Raw genomic sequence first — 18,347 nt, forward strand, 5'->3', positions numbered from 1 at the left:
CCACTCTTTAAATCTTTGCCAATTTGATAGGTGAATAAATGAAGTACACTGTTTTAATCTGAGCCTGAACATCTTTTTATTTACCTAGTAGGCATTTTGTGTTGTTCATTCACAAAGCCTTTCTTCATGCCCTTTGTCCATTTTGAAAGAGAGTATTTAAATCAGATCTAAGAGTAAGGAAAGGCTTCCCCAAATAAGGGATGTATATACCTAGTTTTAAGGGATTAATGAGAATTATTTAGACAAAAAGGAAAGGAAGAATACTCTAGGCAGAGGGAGACATACATGTGAAGGCTCAGAGGCCTAACATGGCACAGTGAGTTCAGAACTATGATAGTTCCAGCTGATTTCACCGGAGGAGGTGTACAGACATGCAAGAGGGGAGGAAACCAGAGAGCAGCAGGAACTGGACCACAGACTGTCTCGTGTGCTAACCTAAGCAGTCTGAACTTTATTTGGAAAACTATGGGAAAAGAAACAAAGACATTTAGGCTGGGAAGTAACATGATGAGGTTTATGTTTGAGAAAGATGACTCTAGTAGCTGAGTGGAGGCATGGAAATCAATTAGAAGGCTGTAATAATCCATGCAAGAAGTGGTGAGACCCTAAACCAGGAAGGTGGCAGTAACTAACAAAGAGAAGGGCACTGATTAGATAGTGAGAAAGAATTCACAGAAAAGGAGAAGAGAGTAAGAGGGAGGAATCTTGGGTTTCTCGCTTGGGTATTGGGGGACTAATGTTGTCACTTCCAACACAGACTTTTTGTTTTTGTCTTATGGGAGGCGGCCATAGAAAAGATAAGAGTTTTATTCTGAATGTGTTGTTTGAAGAGGTACCTGTGGAACATCCAAGTGGTGATGACTGCATGAAGTGTGAATATAAAAACCTGCATGTCAGCAGCAAGATCTGGGTTGAAGAGGCAGCCCTGAGAGGTCACTCAGGGTGAGTGCATAAAGCGAGAAGGGCTCTGGGCTGAGGATCACTGACATTTCTGGGTTAAAGAGAAGAACAGAATTCTTAGAGGGATCCTAAGAAGCAATTTCAAGGATGCTGAAGGAGAAACTTTCAAAATGGAGGTCACTAGTGTTGGATGCTGCTGAGAGGTTAAGGAAAAACAAAAATTACCCACTGGCTTTGCCAATGTGAAGGTCACTGGTAACCTTGGCAAGTGAGATTTCAAAAAAAAATCCCAAAGACTATGGCATAGTCCCAAAGACTATGTATGCACAAGAGTTATGTATAATTAAAAATATCTGTCTAAACGATATCTGTGAAAAGAACTCTTCTAATAAGTAAAAAAGTTCTAAATGATAAGAAAGCATTGTATCATAGTTTGAGTTTTTTTTTTTCTTAATGGCACATGCAATGAGTGTTTTACAATCTTCAATTTGGCGAAATATCGGTCTAAACATGTATGTCAGGGGTAGAAAGCAGAAAGGGAAATTAGAGTTTATATTGTGAATGTTTATGGGACTTCCCTGGTGGTCCAGTGGTAAGGAATCACCTTCCAATGCAGGGGATGCAGGTTTGATCCCTGGTCAGGAACTAAGATCCCACGTGCTATGGGGCAACTAAGCCCACGCGCCACAACTACGAGTCCGCATGCTGCAAACTACAGAGCCCACGTGATCCGGAGCCTGCATGCCACAACTAGAGAGAGAAAACCCACACACCCCAACTAGAGAAAAGCCCATGCCGCAATGAAAGATCCTGCATGCCTCAACGAAGATCCCACGTGCTGCAACTAAGACCTGATGCAGCCAAAAAAATAAAATAAAATAAATAAATATTGAATGTTTACATTTATTCCTCCTCCGGTCTTGTTGCACACTGCCTGCCCACCTCCCCCAAGGCTTTCATCTTCCCTGCTTCTTTCATCCCTGCAATGGGCCAGAGTCTGTTTTCCCAATTTCTATCTAAGTGGTTCATATGCAATTTCAGAGTTCATTCAACCCTTCCTATCACTTTCACTTTAATCAGTGTATGATTACTCTAACAAGTACTTTCCAGTGGCTCCTGGTATTCCTCCAGAGTAAACTTCCTGATGAAGTGGATTTCTTGTGAAATAAAGGTACAGAGGCAGCCGACAAGAAAAGTTAGGAGGGAGAACTGGATTTTGAAAGATAAAAGCCTTAGCAGGTGAAGAAGAAATTAAACGGGACCTTATAAGCAAAAAGGAGTTCTACAAAGGTACAGAGATATGAAAAAAACCTTGTGTGTTTGGACACTTAGCAGGAGTTTGGTATTGCTGAAGTTGAAATGTACAGTATGGATTTTACTGTTCTAAGGTCCTCCTCCAAACAGTAAGAACAAAAATAGGAATGTAAACTCTGTCTTCAAAGACCCTAAGTGACACCTGTAACCCCAAATCACTGTATATGAAGATAGAAAACAGCAGCAGAATGGTCAATGACTTAGCAGAGTAGAGGAGGAAAGGATACTAATGACAAACAAACCAATTCTCCCTGCACAACCCCCAAAGGCCCAGGTTAGGAGGTACCAAGTACCACAGAAAATGGGCTAGGGTAGAGGACTGAACACAGGGGACTGTTGGAAAGTATGCAAAGGAATAGAGTTCTCCCCACCACTACTCCACAAACTCAGAAAATCATCCCTCCTTCATCCTGCTAAGACAGAAATCTTATTTGCTGGTGAAAAAAACTGAACCAGAAAAGCACCAACCCCAGGGCTGTATATGAAGGAGAGGGTGGTAAAGGACTTAAAGTTGAGTAAAAGTCTACTTTCTGAGTAAGTCCACCAGCCCCCTTTCCCCTGCCCAAGTCCAGGTCACCAGAAACCAGGCTTATTACCTCTAGCTCCCAGTCCCCACTATGGATTAAAGAATCCTTTTCTGGAGATTGGAAATCCCATCTATCCACATGATCACCTTTCATGAAGCCCACTAATTGACAAATGCTACTCTAAAACAGAGAGCTTCCTCTCAGCTCTTCAGCGCCTCACTTTTATTTTAAATCAGCTTTACTGATGTATAATTTACATACAGTAAAAATGTTCATATTGTGTAGTAACCACTGTCCTAAAAAAGAAAGAACATTTACATCACCCTAAAACTATTCCTGTGCCCTTTCCCAAATCAATTCTCCTATGCTGCAATATCTGACAACTGCTGATCTGAGTCCTATCACGATACATTCATTTTGCCAGTTCTAGATCTTCACATGAATGTGATCACATGAGATGTATACTTTTTAGTCTGGCTTCTCTAACTTCAAACAATGGTTCTGAGATTCATCCATGTTATTGCATGCATCATTTGTATATACCTTTTTACTGCTTAGTAGATATTCTATTGATGTATAATTAAATATACCCAAATTTGTCTTATCTATTCAGTTAATGGACATCTGGGTTGTTTCTAGTTTGGACTATCATGAATTAAAACTGCTGTGAACCTTCAAGTAAAAGTCTTTTTGTGAATACGTGTTCATTTCTTTTGGGTAATTAACAATGGAAATACTGAGTCATGAGAAGTGTACTTTAATTTTAAAAAACCTGTAAAATAGTTTTCCAAAGTGGTTCTACCATTTTACGCTCTCATCAGCAACACCTGAGAGCTCTAGTGGCTCTACAACCTTTTGGATTACTTGTCAGTTTCCTTAATTTTACCCATTTTAGCAGGTGTGAAGTGGTACCCCACTGTGGTTTTAATTTGCATTTCCCTGACGACTAATGATATTGAGTATTTTTCATATGCTTATTATTAGCAATTCAAATGTATCATTTTTTGTGAAGTTTCTATTCAAATCTTTTGGGTTGTCTTTGACTACTGAGCTCTAAAGTTCATTTACATATTTTAGATGTAGATATCTCTTGGTCTGTGGCTTCCCTTTCCATTTTCTTAGCAGTAGCTTTTGGTTTTAATTCTAATTTTATTAATCCAATTAATCAAATTCTCTTTTATAGTTAATACATTTGTATCCTGTCTTAAGATCTCTGCCTATCTTAAGGACATAGATGTTTTCTCTTAAGGTTTTTCTGGGGGTCTCAAGTTTTATGTTTAGGTCTACAATCTATCTTGAATTAATTTTTATGTATGGTATGAGCTGAGTTTGAACATCACCCAGCACCACTTGTTCAAAAGACTATCCTGTCCCCACTGAATTATGTTGGAGCCTTTGCTGAAAAGCAAATTACTATATATACGGATTTATTTCTGGATTCTCTAGTCTTTTGTCTTTATAAACACCAGTACCATTCTGTCATAATTATTGTAGCTTTATAGTAAGCCTTAAAATAATAATGTAAATCCTCCATTTTTTTCTTTTTGTTTTAGCTATTCTAGGTCCTCCGCACTTCCATATCGATACTGGAATCAGTGTGCCAATTTTCACAAAGAAAACCTGCTGGGGTTTTGATTGGAATTTCATTGAATCTAAATCTCCATTTGGTAACAATGGAGACCTTAACAATATCAAGTCTCCAGTCATCACAATCCATGAATGTAGTGTATCTCTCCATTTATTTAAATGCTCTTTTATTTCTCTAAGCAATGTCTGTAAGCCTTTCATTAAATTTACTCCCAAGTATTTCATGTTTTTTGATGCTAATACAAATGGTACTGTTAGTTTAATTTCATTTTCCATTGTGTTTGTTGTTGGTATAGAGAAATACATTTGACTTATGTGTATTGATCTTGTCACTTGCCACCTGGCTAAATTCACTTATAGTATTTGAGGGGTAAATTCCTTGGGATGTTCTATATAGACAATCATATTATCTGAGACTACAGAGTTATTACTTTTTCCTTTCCAATATTTACTGCCTTACTGACTACTGCACTGGCTGGGATCTTCAAAACAATACTGAATAGAAGTGGTGAGTTCAGAAATCCTTGCCTTGTACCTGATCTTAGGGAAAAGTCTTTCACCATTAAATATGATGATAGCTGCAGGGTTTTTGGTAGATACCCTTTATCAGATTGAGAAAGTTCTCTTCTATTTCTAGTTTGTTAAGTTAAAAAAAATCTCATAAGCTTTTTTTTTTAATATGTATCTTTACTGGAGTATAATTGCTTTACAACATCGTGTTAGTTTCTGTTGTACAACAAAGTGAATCAACTATAAGAATACATGTATCCCCATATCCCCTCCATCTTGAGTCTCCCTCCCACCCTCCCTATCCCACCCCTCTAGGTCACAAAGCATTGAGCTGATCTCCCTGTGCTATGCAGCAGCTGCCCACTAGCTATCTACTTTACATTTGGTAGCACATATATGTCAATGCTACTCCCTCACTTCATCCCAGCTACCCCTCCCCACCGTGTCCTCAAGATCATTCTCTACGTCTGCGTCTTTATTCCTGCCCTACATGCCATTAGGTTCATCAGTACCGTTCTTTTAGATTCCATATACGTGCGTTAGCATATGGTATTTGTTTTTCTCTTTCTGACTTACTTCACTCTGTATGACAGAGTCTAGGTCCCTCCATGTCTCTACACATGACCCAATTTCATTCCTTTTTATGGCTGAGTAATATTCCATTGTATACATGTACCACATCTTCTTTACCCATTCCTCTGTTGATGGACATTTAGCTTCCTTCCATGTCCTGGCTATTGTAAATAGTGCTGCAGTGAACACTGGGGTGCACGTATCTTTTTGAATTATGGTTTTCTCAGGGTATATGCCCAGTAGTGGGATTGCTGGGTCATATGGTAGTTCTTTTTTTGATTTTGTAAGGAAACTCCATACTATTCTCCATAGTGGCTGTATCAATTTACATTCCCACCAACAGTGCAAGTGGGTTCCCTTTTCTCCACAGCCTCTCCAGCATTTACTGTTCGTAGATTCTTTGATGATGGCCATTCTGACCAGTGTGAGGTGATACCTCATTGTGGTTTTGATTTGCATTTCTCTAATGATTAGTGATGCTGAGGATCGTTTCATGTGTTTGTTGGCAATCTGTATGTCTTCTTTGGAGAAATGTCTATTTAGGTCTTCCACCCATTTTTGGGTTGGGTTGTTTTTTTGATATTGAGCTGCATGAGCTGCTTGTGTATTTTGGAGATTAATCCTTTGTCAGTTGCTTCATTTGCAAATATTCTCTCCCATTCTGAGGTTGTCTTTTCATCTTGTTTATGGTTTCCTTTGCTGTGCAAAAGCTTTTAAGTTTCATCAGGTCCCATGTGTTTATTTTTGATTTTCTTTCCATTACTCTAGGAGGTGGGTCAAAAAAGATCTTGCTGTGATTTAAGTCAAAGAGTGTTCTGCCTATGTTTTCCTCTAAGAGTTTTATAGTGTCTGGTCTTACATTTAGGTCTTTAATCCATTCATAAGGTGGTTTAATACTGTTAAATATTTATTCTGCATCTGTTGAGATGCTCACATAATTTTTACCTTTTATTTTGTTAATGTGGTGGAACAGGGGTGAGAGAACTGAAATTCATATCAGGAAAGCAAGACATAAGGTTTAAAATTAATTAATGATGAAGTTGCAATATATATGCATTTATAAATATGAAGGTAAATAATGGAAGAAATAGCTAAGAAAAAATTGGCAGTCGTCTCTGAGGAGCAGGCCTAGTTGGGAGGAGAAACTGATATTTTCAAAAGGTCTTTTAAGGATTGACACCTTAAATATGAGAATATGTAATATTTGATAACAAATTTTAAAAACTGGGTTCTAGGGAGATGTAAAAATGACGCTGCGGCTGATTATTGTGTGCTAAGGCATGGGGGGCAAGGGTCTAGGGGAGACAGACTCAGCTGCAGGCATGTGTTATTTTGGTGGGGCATCCAGGAGACATATTTCCCATTCAGATGAATATACTGAATTCCCATTCAGTAGAGATAGGAGTTGAAAATAAAGACTTGGGAATAAGCACCAGATAAAGGTTTTAAAGCCACAAGAGAGGACAAGACTGAACCTGCATAGGTGAGAAAAGAGTCAAGGACAAAACTCTGAGGAAAAATAAAAATAAACAAATGGGATCTAATTAAACTTAAAAGCTTGTGCACAGCAAAGGAAACCAGAAACAAAACAAAAAGATAACCCTCAGAATGGGAGAAAATATTTGCAAATGAAGCAAGCGACAAGGGATTAATCTCCAAAATACACAAACAGCTCATGCAGTTCAATACCAAAAAAATCAAATAACCCAATAAAAAAATGGGCAGAAGAGCTAGAAGAAGATGGCGGAAGAGTAGGACGCAGAGACCACCTTCCTCCCCACACATACATTAGAAATACATCTACATGTGGAACTGCTCCAATAGAACACCCACTGAACGCTGGCAGAAGACCTCAGGCAAGAAACTCCACACGTACCTGGTTAGGGCAAAAGAAAAAAGAAAAAACAGAGGCAAAAAGAATAGGGACGGGACCTGCACCAGTGGGAGGGAGCTGGGAAGGAGGAAAGGTTTCCACACACTAGGAAGCCCCTTCGCGGGCGGAGACTGCGGGTGGCGGAGGGGGAGAGCTTCAGCGCCGTGGAGGAGAGTGCAGCAACAGGGGTGCGGAGGGCAAAGCGGCGAGATTCCCGCACAGAGGATGGGTGCCCACCAGCACTCACCAGCCCAAGAGGCTTGTCTCTCACCAGCTGGGGCGGGCTGGGGCTGGGAGCTGAGGCTCGGGCTTCAGAGCTTAGATCCCAGGGAGAGGACTGGGGTTGGCCGCGTGAACACAGCCTGAAGGGGTTAGTGCACCATGGCTAGCCGGGAGGGAGTCCGGGAAAAGTCTGGAGCTGCCAAAGAGACAAGAGACTTTTTCTTGCCTCTTTGTTTCCTGGTGAGCGAGGAGAGGAGATTAAGAGCGCTGCTTAAAGGAGCTACAGAGACGGGAGCGAGCCACGGCTCTCAGCGCGGACCCCAGTGACGGGCATGGGACGTTAAGGCTGCTGCTGCAGGCACCAAGAAGCCTGTGTACGAGCACAGGTCACCTTCCAGACCTCCCGTCCGGGAAGCCTGTGCAGCCCGCCACTGCCAGGGTCCCGGGATCCAGGGACAACTTCCCCGGGAGAACGCACTGCCCGTCTCAGGCTGGTGCAACTTCATGCTGGCCTCTGCCGCCGCAGGCTCCCCATGCATCCATACCCCTCCCTCCCCGCGGCCTGAGTGAGCCAGAGCTGCCAAATCAGCTGCTCCTTTAACCCCGTCCTGTCTGAGGGAAGAACAGAAGCCCTCAGGTGACCCACACACAGAAGCAGGGCCAAATCCAAAGCTGAATCCCGGGAGCTGTGCGAACAAAGAAGAGAAAGGGAAATTTCTCCCAGCAGCCTCAGAAGCAGCGGATTAAAGCTCCACAATCAACTTGATGTACCTGCATCTGTGGAATACCTGAATAGACAGCAAATCATCCCAAATTGAGGAAGTGGACTTTGGGAGCAAGATAGATTATTTTTTCCCCTTTTCCTCTTTTTGTGAGTGTGCATGTGTATGCTTCTGTGTGAGATTTTGTCTGTATAGCTTTGCTTTGTCCTAGGGTACAGTCCGTCCGTTTTTTTTTTTTTACTTAAAAAATTTTTTTCTTAATAACTACTTTTTATTTTAATAACTTTATTTTATCTTACTTAATTTTATTTGATCCTCTTTCTTTCTTTCTTTCATTCTTTCTATTTTTTCTCCCTTTTATTCTGAGCCGTGTGGAGGACAGTCTCTTGGTGCTCCAGCCAGGCGTCAGGGCTGTGCCGTTGAGGTGGGAAAGCCAACTTCAGGACACTGGTCCACGAGAGACCTCCCAGCTCCACGTAATACAAATGGTGAAAATCTCCCAGAGATCTCCATCTCAACAGCAATACCCAGCTTCACTTGACGACCAGCAAGCTACAGTGCTGGACACCCTATGCCAAACAACTAGCAAGACAGGAACACAGCCACTTTAGCAGACGCTGCCTAAAATCATAACAAGGCCACAGACACCCCAAAACACATCACCAGACGTGGACCTGCCCACCAGAAAGACAAGATCCAGCCTCATCTACCAGAACACAGGCAGCAGTCCCCTCCACCAGGAAACGTACACAACCCACTGAACCAACCTTAGCCACTGAGGACAGACACCAAAAACAACGGGAACTACGAACCTGCAGCCTGCGAAAAGGAGACCCCAAACACAGTAAGACAAGCAAAATGAAAACACAGAAAAACACACAGCAGATGAAGGAGCAAGGTAAAAACCCACCAGACCTAACAAATGAAGAGGAAATAGGCAGTCTACCTGAAAAAGAATTCAGAATAATGATAGTGAAGATGATCCAAAATCTTGGAAATAGAATAAAGAAAATGCAAGAAACATTTAACAAGGACCTAGAAGAACTAAAGAGGAAACAGCCAATGATGAACAACACAATAAATGAAATTAAAAATACTCTAGAAGGGATCAATAGCAGAATAACTGAGGCAGAAGAACGGATAAGTAACCTGGAAGATAAACTAGTGGAAATAACTACTGCAGAGCAGAATAAAGAAAAAAGAATGAAAAGAACTGAAGACAGTCTCAGAGACCTCTGGGACAACATTAAACACACAAACATTCGAATTATAGGGGTTCCAGAAGAAGAAGAGAAAAAGAAAGGGACTGAGAAAATATTTGAAGAGATTATAGTTGAAAACTTCCCTACTATGGGAAAGGAAATAGTTAATCAAGTCCAGGAAGCACAGAGAGTCCCATACAGGATAAATCCAAGGAGAAACACGCCAAGACACATATTAATCAAACTGTTAAAAATTAAATACAAAGAAAACATATTAAAAGCAGCAAGGGAAAAACAACAAATAACACACAAGGAATCCCCATAAAGTTACAGCTGATCTTTCAGCAGAAACTCTGCAAGCCAGAAGGGACTGGCAGGACATATTTAAAGTGATGAAGGAGAAAAACGTACAACCAAGATTACTCTACCCAGCAAGGATCTCATTCAGATTTGATGGAGAAATTAAAACCTTTACAGACAAGCAAAAGCTGAGAGAGTTCAGCACCACCAAACCAGCTTTACAACAAATGCTAAAGGAACTTCTCTAAGCAAGAAGCACAAGAGAAGGAGAAGACCTACAATATCAAACCCAAAACAATTAAGAAAATGGGAACAGGAACATACATGTCGATAATTACCTTAAATATAAGTGGATTAAATGCTCCCACCAAAAGACACAGACTGGCAGAATGGATAAAAAAGCAAGACCCGTATATATGCTGTCTACAAGAGACCCACTTCAGACCTAGGGACACATACAGACTGAAAGTGAGGGGATGTAAAAAGATAGTCCATGCAAATGGATATCAGAAGAAAGCTGGAGTAGCAATTCTCATATCAGACAAAATAGACTTTAAAATAAAGACTATTATAACAGACAAATAAGGACAGTACATAATGATCAAGGGATCGATCCAAAAAGAAGATAAAACAATTGTAAATATTTATGCACCCAACATAGGAGCACCTCAATACATAAGGCAAATACTAACAGCCATAAAAGGGGAAATCGACAGTAATACAATCATAGTAGGGGACTTTAACACCCCACTTTCAGCAATGGACAGATCATCCAAAATGAAAATAAATAAGGAAACACAAGCTTTAAATGACCCATTAAACAAGATGGACTTAATTGATATTTATAGGACATTCCATCCAAAAACAACAGAATACACATTTTTCTCAAGTGCTCGTGGAACATTCTCCAGGATAGATGATATCTTGCATCACAAATCTAGCCTTGGTAAACTTAAGAAAACTGAAATCTTATCAAGTATGTTTTCCGACCACAATGCTATGAGACTAGATATCAATTACAGGAAAAGATCTGTAAGAAACACAAACATATGGAGGTTACACAATACACTACTTAATAATGAAGTGATCACTGAAGAAATCAAAGAGGAAATCAAAAAATACCTAGAAACAAATGACAATGGAGACACGACGACCCAAAACCTATGGGATGCAGCAAAAGCAGTTCTAAGAGGGAAGTTTATAGCAATACAATCCTACCTTAAGAAACAGGAAACATCTCGAATAAACAACCTAACATTGCAACTAAAGCAATTAGAGAAAGAAGAACAAAAAAACCCCATTGTTAGCAGAAGGAAAGAAATCATAAAGATCAGATGAGAAATAAATGAAAAAGAAATGAAGGAAATGATAGCAAAGATCAATAAAACTAAAAGCTGGTTCTTTGAGAAGATAAACACTGATAAACCATTAGCCAGACTCACCAAGAAAAATAGAGAGAAGACTCAAATCAATAGAATTAGAAATGAAAAAGGAGAAGTAACAACTGACACTGCAGAAATACAAAGGATCATGAGAGATTACTACAAGCAACTCTATGCCAATAAAATGGACAACATGGAAGAAATGGACAAATTCTTAGAAATGCACAACCTGCCTAGACTGAACCAGGAAGAAATAGAAAATATGAACAGACCAATCACAAGCACTGAAATTGAAACTGTGATTAAAAATCTTCAAACAAAAGCCCAGGACCAGATGGCTTCACAGGCGAATTCTATCAAACATTTAGAGAAGAGCTAACACCTATTCTTCTCAAACTCTTCCGAAATATAGCAGAGGGAGGAACACTTCCAAACTCATTCTACAAGGCCACCATCACCCTGATACCAAAACCAGAAAAAGATGTCACAAAGAAAGAAAACTACAGGCCAGTATCACTGATGAACATAGATGCAAAAATCCTCAACAAAATACTAGCAAACAGAATCCATGAGCACATTAAAAGGATCATACACTATGATCAAGTGGGGTTTATTCCAGGCATGCAAGGATTCTTCAACATATGCAAATCAATCAACGTGATACACCATATTAACAAATTGAAGGAGAAAAACCATATGATCATCTCAATAAATGCAGAGAAAGCTTTTGACAAAATTCAACACACATTTATGATAAAAACCCCACAGAAAGTAGACATAGAGGGAACTTTCCTCAACATAATAAAGGCCATATATGACAAACCCACAGCCAACATCACCCTCAATGGTGAAAACCTGAAAGCATTTCCACTAAGATCAGGAACAAGACCAAGTTTCCCACTCTCACCACTCTTATTCAACATAGTTTTGGAAGTTTTAGCCACAGCAATCAGAGAAGAAAAAGAAATAAAAGGAATCCAAATCAGAAAAGAAGAAGTAAAACTGTCACTGTTTGCAGATGACATGATACTGTACATAGAGAATCCTAAAGATGCTACCAGAAAACTACTAGAGCTAATCAATGAATTTGGTAAAGTAGCAGGATACAAAACTAATGCACAGAAATCTCTTGCATTCCTATACACTAATGATGAAAAATCTGAAAGTGAAATCAAGAAAACACTCCCATTTACCATTGCAACAAAAAGAATACAATATCTAGGAATGAACCTACCTAAGGAGACAAAAGACCTGTACTCAAAAAACTATAAGACACTGATGAAAGAAATTAAAGATGATAGAAACAGATGGAGAGATATACCATGTTCTTGGACTGGAAGAATCAACATTGTGAAAATGACTCTACTACCCAAAGCAATTTACAGATTCAACACAATCCCTATCAAACTACCACTGGCATTTTTCACAGAACTAGAACAAAAAATTTCACAATTTGTATGGAAACACAAAAGACCCCGAATAGCCAAAGCAATCTTGAGAATGAAAAACAGAGCTGGAGGAATCAGGCTCCCTGCCTTCAGACTATACTACAAAGCTACAGTAATCAAGACAGTATGGTACTGGTACAAAAACAGAAAGATAGATCAATGGAACAGGATAGAAAGCCCAGAGATAAACCCACGCACATATGGTCACCTTATCTTTGATAAGGGAGGCAGGAATATACAGTGGAGAAAGGAGAGCCTCTTTAATAAGTGGTGCTGGGAAAAATGCAGAGGGACATGTAAAAGTATGAGATTAGATCACTCCCTAACACCATACACAAAAATAAGCTCAAAATGGATTAAAGACCTAAATGTAAGGCCAGAAACTATCAAACTCTTAGAGGAAAATATAGGCAGAACACTCTATGACATAAATCACAGCAAGATCCTTTTTGACCCACCTCCTAGAGAAATGGAAATAAAAACAAAAATAAACAAATGGGACTTAATGAAACTTCAAAGCTTTTGCACAGCAAAGGAAACCATAAACAAGACCAAAAGACAACCCTCAGAATGGGAGAAAATATTTGCAAATGAAGCAACTGACAAAGGATTAATTTCCAAAATTTACAAGCAGCTCATGCAGCTCAGTAACAAAAAAACAAACAACCCAATCCAAAAATGGGCAGAAGACCTAAACAGACATTTGTCCAAAGAAGATATACAGACTGCCAACAAACATATGAAAGAATGCTCAACATCATTAATCATTAGAGAAATGCAAATCAAAACTACAATGAGATATAATCTCACACCAGTCAGAATGGCCATCATCAAAAAATCTAGAAACAATAAATGCTGGAGAGGGTGCGGAGAAAAGGGAACACTCCAGCACTACTGGTGGGAATGTGAATTGGTACAGCCACTATGGAGAACAGTATGGAGGTTCCTTAAAAAACTACAAATAGAACTACCATATGACCCAGCAATCCCACTACTGGGCATATAACCTTAGAAAACCATAATTCAAAAAGAATCATGTACCAAAATGTGCATTGCAGCTCTATTTACAATAGCCTGGAGATGGAGACAACCTAAGTGCCCATCATCGGATGAATGGATAAAGAAGATGTGGCACATATATACAATGGAATATTACTTAGCAATAAAAAGAAATGAAATTGAGCTGTTTGTAATGAGGTGGATAGACCTAGAATCTGTCATACAGAGTGAAGTAAGTCAGAAAGAGAAAGGCAAATACCGTATGCTAACACATATATATGGAATTTAAGAAAAAAAAATGTCATGAAGACCCTAGGGGTAAGACAGGAATAAAGACACAGACCTACTGGAGAATGGACTTGAGAATATGGGGAGGGGAAAGGGTAAGCTGTGACAAAGCGAGAGAGAGGCATGGACATATATACACTACCAAACGTAAGGCAGATAGCTAGTGGGAAGCAGCCGCATAGCACAGGGAGATCAGCTCGGTGCTTTGTGACCGCCTGGAGGGGTGGGATAGGGAGGGTGGGAGGGAGGGAGACGCAAGAGGGAAGAGATATGGGAACATATGTATATGTATAACTGATTCACTTTGTTAATAAAGCAGAAACTAACACACCATTGTAAAGCAATTATATCCCAATAAAGATGTTAAAAAAAAAAAACTTACTATAAAGCTACAGTACTCAATACAATGTGGTATTAGCATAAGAATAGACATAAAAAAAAAAACAACTAAAAGTAAAACTACCATATGACCCAGCATCCCACTGCTGGGCATATACCTTGAGAAAACCATAATTCAAAAAGATACATACACCACAGTGTTCACTGCAGCACTATTTTCAATAGCCAGGGCATGGAAGCAACCTATATGTCCATCAACAGAAGAACAGATAAAGAAGATGTGGTACATATATACAATGGAATATTACTCAGCCATAAAAAAAGAACAAAATAATGCCATTTGCAGAACATGGATGGACCTAGAGATTGTCATACTGAGTGAAGTAAGTCAGACACAGAAAGACAAATATTATATGATATCGTTTATATGTAGAATCTAAAAAAAAAAGGTACAAGTGAACTTAATTTACAAAACAGAAGTAGAGTCACAGATGTAGAAAGCAAACTTATAGTTACCAGGGGATGGGGGGTGGGAGGGATAAACTGGGAGATTGGGACTGACATATGCACAGTACTATACATAAAACAGATAACTAATAAGAACCTGCTATATAGCACAAGGCACTCTACTCAATACTCTGTAATGGCCTATATGGGAGAAAAATCTAAAAAAAAAAAAAAAGAGTGGATATATGTATATGTATTACTGATTCACTTTGCTGTACACCTGAAACTAATACAACGTTGTAAATTGACTATACTCCAATAAAATTAAAAAAAAAGAATATGAGAATAATGAGACAAAAAAAAGAAAACAAAAAAAACTCTGAGGAAGGCTGGTATGTATAGGGTGAGGAGAATGATTCAAGGAAGAAGATGGAGAATGAACTTCCAAAGGGCAGGAAGAGAACCAGCCAAATATGACATGGAAGTCAAGGGAGGAAAGTGCTACATTCTTCCAACATGCTGAATTCCAAAGATTTTGTGTACCAACAAACATTAAAGCTATACTTTTCTTTTACAGGTGTTTCTCCCTAAATTCATGTAGAAATTTGGGAAGTTAATAAAACCTTAAACAGCATAAATATGATGATGGAAAACAGAGAATGATGTTACACATATTTTTATGTTGCTATTTATGTGTTCTATTTCAGGAAACATCTGGAGCAGAGGGTATGAGGTAAAGAACTTCCTCTGCTTATCTCAAATTATGAAAGGGTTCAAGAAGAAAATGATCCACATAAATCGTAGATGCAAGGGAAAACTGGTTGAATAGCCATGTCATTTAAATGGACATTTTGAAGTCTGGAAGAAGAAAAATTGTACAAAAGTGCCTAAAACTTTTTATTTAACAGAATACATAGGTGTGATGATTCAGAAGGAATGAGTCATTTAGAAATAATAAACAGTTTGCCTGGAAAACACGGGTGCTCGGTGGTGGATGACTCAGTATGGAAACTGATCCCGAGAGTACAATTTAGAGGAATACAAAAACATATACTATATGTATTTGCAGGATAAGAAAGGAGACCTGGAATATTTTATTTGTTGTGTTCTCTTCAAAAATAGTTGAGAAAACAAATTAAGAAATCTCTTAGAAGGCAATATTTTTCTTGTGCTCAAAGAAATTATACATATGAACATGAAAGAACAATTAATGCTCTAGGTTTAGGGCTAATGTCTTAATGAGACTAAAAGTAAAGTAAGAACATCTCAGCAGCAGGTCTAATTTGAGCATACAGGAATTAGAAGTGCTTAAAAACTTACTTTTATCTTTACTCCAGTGGAGAAAGAGGAAATGTGCCTGAGGGGAAAAGCACCAGGTGGGCAGTCAGGGGCTCCTCCTCCCAGCTTCTGCTTCTGTACTGACCAGCTCAGTAAGATGGTCAAGTCACTTCCCTCACTGGGATTCGCCTTCTCTTCTGGAAAAATAGGACAAAAGATGGCTCTGGGGTCTAGGGAACACGAGAAAAGCAAAAAATTCTTTCTTGTTTTGAATTACAAAAAAGCTATATATTTACCAGAAAACTATTTTGTATTCTTTGATGTGGAAAGCACAATGAACTGGCTATTAATTTTTAATGCATGTAATTTGCAAAGCTACTGATTTCTTGGAGTACTGGCTCCAAAGGAAAATCAGGAGGTTAAACTTTGACCATTTTATAATTTAAAAAAATTCTCTATATTCCAAAAAATAGTCATCTCTGACTGCTGGTAGTATTTTAAGTTATTTTAATTCATATATTTTCCTTTTCTAAGCCTTTTTCTTATTTTGGAGGAGATTATATAAAAATGAAATCACATTCTGTAAATAAAAATCATTTGGATGGTTTAGAAGAACATATATACAATACAGTTTAATAAACATTTGAATGCTGCCAGGTACTCTTCAAGACAAGGGAACTACAGATCCTATAATTTTGCCTCAAACAGCTTGCAGTGTGAGTGGGCAGAGAAACAGAGTATCTTTTACATCAAGGAAGGCACCCCAGAGAGGAGGGCTGCCAAGCCCAGCCTGGAGTTAAGCAGAAGCAGTGGCTGCAGAAAGATACCTTGTGGACAAATGGAGCAAGGCAGGAGGTAGCCCCAGGAGGCCTGGGAGGTGTGAGGAGCTACTGGGAGTTTGGTGTTATTCCAGTGGCAAGTTTGAAGAGAGGCTTCTAGGTGCTACCGCTAAATGGTGGGGGTTGGGTGGGAGGCAATGTAGCATCAGAGAGTCCCTGAGAGATTTCAGTCGGGGGTGGTGGGGACCAGGTCAGATTTACACTGTGGGTGTATCACTGTGTAGCACTGCAGAGGACAGAGTTGGGGAAGCAAGACCAAAGCCAGGCAGACCAGGCAGAAGGCCTCTGCAGAAACAGTCCAGAAGAGAATCAGTAAGGCTATAAATGAAGGAAGCTCAGAGGCTTATGTGACTACCCATGATCACAAATCTATGAGTAGGAGCTGAATGTAAGTTATCTTTAAATCCTGTCCTTTTCTGTAACCCTGTGCAAGCACAAATTCTGGTCAAAGTTGACAACAGATCCTACATTCACTTTTATTAGGTAAATTATGGGTCTTTAAAAGAAAGGACTATTCATTAATGTATATTAAGTACCCAAAATGTTTAGGGCATTATAGAAAACAAGCAAAGCTCCTGATTATAGGAACTTATAAAATAAATGAGACAAAAAAGAATAGATCAATTCATTCAACAGGTGTATATTGGGGCACTTCTGGGCCTTGATCACATTCTAGTGACAGTTCCTTTTAGAACATAATTTTTGCATCCTCCTTTCCTTTTCTGACAAGTTTATTTGGGTACAAGAGAACAGAGAATCTCTCCAGAGCCAAGTGAGCAATTCTAGGAGAGGACCAGGAACCTGGAGTAAAATAAATACAAGCTTGGGTCAGGGGAAAACTTGCTTGAATGGGACAATAAGAGAACAGGGAAAAATCCCAACAGATGGCATGGATGGAGTAAGCAGAGGATGAGCCTGGAATCGCCTTCAACGTAGCTTGGATTTGACAGATCAAAGTTATTATTGCTTATTTTTTAAAAAAACAATTTTAATCTTTATAAAAGTAATGACTGTAGAAATAAGACACGACTGCTGGGGAAAAAAAAAGAGAGAAATACAAAGAGGAAAATAAAGATCACACCCAGAGATAATATCAATATGAACATTTTTGCCTTTTTTGACTTTCAACACACACATAAACATTCACAGAAATAGACATGGGATTTTTGTGAATATTAATTTTTTAACAAAAGTGAGACAATTATAGTTTATTATCTGCTTTTTCCACTTAATATAGGGAGACCTCTTTTCATGAAAATAAAAATATATACCATACATCTTAGATACATTCTGTGGATATACCAAATTTACTTGTTCAATTCTTTACAAAGGCACATTAAGGCTGTACGATAAATTAGGTGCAGAAAGGAAGCAAGCAGCAAGGAAATGATAAAACTGACTTCAGTTGTGGCAGCATTTTCAATATTCTAAAGGTGGAAAGAGGTAAGACATATGGAAGCTCATGAGATTTTAGTGTTCCAGACATAAGATGAATAATGTCTGATTCTGGAATTCTTTGTGGATGAAGAATTTCCAAAAGGGAAACAAAAAGAGTCTGCAGCCCAACACACGCTAAAAATGAAGTAATTTCAAATTT

General features: G+C 38.9%; 1 protein-coding gene across 5 annotated transcripts in view; it reads right to left on the reverse strand.

Annotated features, from left to right (window-relative positions):
• PPP2R3A (protein phosphatase 2 regulatory subunit B''alpha) overlaps positions 1–18,347 on the reverse strand; it is a 224,484-nt gene that overhangs the window by 176,998 nt on the left and 29,139 nt on the right. For 3 of the 5 annotated variants that reach the window (XM_019934213.3, XM_019934214.3, XM_073803801.1), the window contains exon 2: positions 15,954–16,108. The exons of the other annotated variants lie outside the window; for them this stretch is intronic. The gene's annotated coding sequence lies outside the window, so the exon portion shown is untranslated. The remainder of the gene's footprint in view (positions 1–15,953; positions 16,109–18,347) is intronic. 5 annotated transcript variants of the gene reach the window in all.

Source organism: Tursiops truncatus, chromosome 4 (genome assembly GCF_011762595.2).
Source record: "Tursiops truncatus isolate mTurTru1 chromosome 4, mTurTru1.mat.Y, whole genome shotgun sequence".
Taxonomy (NCBI): domain Eukaryota; kingdom Metazoa; phylum Chordata; class Mammalia; order Artiodactyla; family Delphinidae; genus Tursiops; species Tursiops truncatus.